The sequence below is a fragment of the Furipterus horrens genome, unplaced genomic scaffold (assembly GCF_987537825.1).
Source record: "Furipterus horrens unplaced genomic scaffold, mFurHor1.1.pri manual_scaffold_1, whole genome shotgun sequence".
In the NCBI taxonomy this organism is placed as follows: domain Eukaryota; kingdom Metazoa; phylum Chordata; class Mammalia; order Chiroptera; family Furipteridae; genus Furipterus; species Furipterus horrens.
In genome coordinates, this window is record NW_028327171.1 from 49,327,210 (window position 1) to 49,330,691 (window position 3,482).

Sequence of the window (3,482 nt, forward strand, 5' to 3'; positions counted from 1 at the left end):
TAATAATTAATAGTGGTATTACTTATAGTAACTATTTTCCAATTGCTTATGATCTAAAATGGGAAATAGCACATGTAAAATAACAGTGTGGAAAATGACAAGTGATGTCCTACAGGTACAGAGAAAGAACTGGAAGTGTAGCGAGGGAGAGATCTCCCTGCTGGGATATCAGGGAGGCACTAAATATATGTGGGTATGTTGCAATGGCATCTGCTCTAAGAAATGGCCTTATTCAACAGCAGAAATAGGCAGAGGTGAAGTATTCTGTAGCATATCTTTCCTTCTGGCAGGCAAATACCCAACAACTCTAATGGAATTCTAAAGACCACTGGCTCAGAATCATTGCAATTCCAATTAAAAAATAATAGTAATTGTTTCATATACTTTAGAGACTGAATTGGAAATCAGCAAACTGTAGCCTGTGGGCTGGGGTACCTGTTTTTATAAATAAAGTTTTGTTGGAATATAGACATTCCCATTACTTAGACATTCTCTATAGCTACTTTCTGCTACAATGGCACAGTTCTTTGTGCACATATACATACAGACTGACTCTTTAAGCAAATGTCAAAGACTCTTGCTCTGAAAAGAGCACAGCGGCCATTGGTTCAATAAACAACTTATTTGCTAAGTATCTATCTGGATTATGTGAGTAGGGAGAGAAAGCAGGGAGGGTTGAACAGTGTGGGTGCCATCTATTTCTTTGTTCACTATGCATGGGAACCAGCTGGTTGACAGTTAGTCACTAGGAGAGGTAGCCCATTGTGATCTGTGGTTTGCAAGCTCCTCTGCATGTTAGAATCACCTGGGGATCTTTAAAAACTCTTGATGCTCAGGCCTTACTCCAGAGCAATTAAATCAGAATCTCTTGGGGTGTGACTGGACATTGGTAATTATTGAAGCTTTATAGGTGATCCCAATGTGTAGTCGAGTTTGAGAGTCATTACTGTAGTGGGGATAAACTTGGCCTGGGTTTCTAAAATATAGCTCTAACCCAAGCTCTAACACTATTTTAATTAAATAGTGGAATGTCTCAATGAGAAATAAATTGGTATTCTTTCTTCTTTCTAAAACAGGACTTTTTATTGTCTTACTTGGACTGGGAGGATGCCTGGGAGGCTTTAAAGTAATGACATTCTTATTTTGGGTTTGCTGTTTGATTTCAGAGACTGTTCTTGCTCCATGCACAATGGATTGCAGAGTTTATGGACTCTGGAAAGCACCAGATGGATATGGAAAAGGAAATGGTCATGGAGCAAGTCCATCTGGAATTTAAAATAGGCTAAGCAAAATAAAACAAAAAAATAAGATCCATGTGTTTGAATAGGGTTCTTAAACATTACTCTGTACTCATATTTACTCTCAGCTGAGTAAGGCATGGACATCTCAATATTTATGTTTTTTTTTTTTTTTTTTTTTTTTCCTAGAGCCTCTTTACTCTTTCAACTTGAGAACAAGTGAGTCAGTAAAGTTGGTTGAGAGAGGTGTGGGAACAAATTTGGTCTTCACATTTTGACATTGTACTATGGATGTCTGTTTGAAAACACAGTACTAATTATTTACTCCAGCACAGAGTAGGGCTACTGAATCAGCGACCACATTCTGGTTAGTGGTTGGAGAGCTAGTCTAGCCCCACCTATGCTTTTATGGCCCACTGGCTAACACCAGGGCTAAAGAATCCAAGTTTAGAGGATATTTTCTAAAAACATGATTAAAATTCAAATATATTAATTAGGGTTGTGAAGCACATAACTATTAACTCTTCATCTCTTATTAATGTGGTTAATTTATTTGACTGACCGAAGGAAGTACATTGGCTTGGTGAATGTAAATGATGCTTAAGAAGAGGGTGGATGCTGGACCAAGGAGCAGGACAAAAATGGTGCTTACTGGAGAAGGCAACTGTATCCTATAAGGAGGGACCCATGAGGCTGGATAGCTAGGGATTCTATTCAGTGAGAATTGCTTTCTGTTTTCCCCTGATTCTAAAGTAATACCTGATCATCAGAAAGAAAAAAAAAAAAAAAAAAAGGAGATCCAGAGAAAAAATAAGAAAAATGAAACTAAAGTCACTCTGCAATCTTTCCTCATAGTAACATTTCTAGTCCCTGTTGCTATTCATTTATTAATGCAAAATACTTTTACAACAGAAATAATTTCATATTTATTACTAATATTTACCTATAGTATTATCCTGTGACTCTCAAATAGTCAATACCCAAATACAATAATTCTCAATTGGTTTGCTGATGTGTCTTCTCAGGAGTGCTGATGAAATTTGAAGAGTATGTTAACTAAATTGTGGTATAACTGAGCATACACACTTTGATGATTGACATCTCTCCTAAAATAAGGGGAAGAATAGTGAGTAACTTACTGACAGGGAAGAGATATAACATAATCAAGCTGGTACTTGCTTTCTAAAATATTCCCCAGAATATTTGATTGTTGCCTTTCAAATATTTAGGAAAACACTATCATATCAGTCAACATGTCTACAATAAAAATATAATAACACAGTGCTGTTCAATGACCCAGGAATGTGCAATAGCTGTGGGTAAATTTTAAACATTAAGAGGCATTATTATTTTACAGAAGTGATTGCTTTTGTCATTAAAAGCAATTTTTAAAGCTTTTTATTTCAATTTTTTAGTCCTTTACTAGCACATCATCAAAATTTGTAGCGCTCGAAATAGTTATTAAACCCAGGATTGAGAGTCCCCACCCTAAGGAATAAGGGAAAGTATATTAGTCAGTTTGGGTTGCCATAACAAAAAACTACAGAGTATGTGGCTTAACCAATAGTCAAATTTTCTCATAATTACAGAGGCTGGAGGTCCAAGGGGTGGCTTCTGGTAGGAACTCTCTTGGCTTACAGATAGATGTCTTCTAACTATTGACCTTAAACAAATAATCAGCCAGGTATCTCTCCAGCCAAATGGGTTTATTTGTGAACAACAAAGAATTAAAATTTTGAACATGAATCTAATGGAAAACCACGTGCTAGAGAAACAAAAGAGAGGAACACTTTTTTATAGATTTAGGAGAAGCTGTTGAAAATGAAGAATCTGTTGGAGAAAACTGCAAGTTTGAAGTATAATGGCTTTTCATGGATTGAGTTATGGAAGTCTCCCATTAGCTGAGCTGTTTCTTTTTTTTTTCTTTAATTTTATTTTTTGTTATTCAATTACAGTTATCCCATTTTTCCCCCATTGCTCCCCCCTCCCAGCCCATCCCTTCTCCCACAATTATATCCCTCCCCATTGTCCATGTCCATGAGTCATTCATATACGTTCCTTGACCTGACCCTTTCCTTACTTATCCCCCTTCTCTCCCTCCCCCCTCCCCCCTACTGACTACTATACTATGCAGCAGAAAGAAAGAAGGAACTGCTGCCATTTGCGACAACATGGATGGAACTAGAGAGAATTGTGCTTAGTGAAATAAGCCAGGCAAAGAAAGCAAAATACCATATGATATCA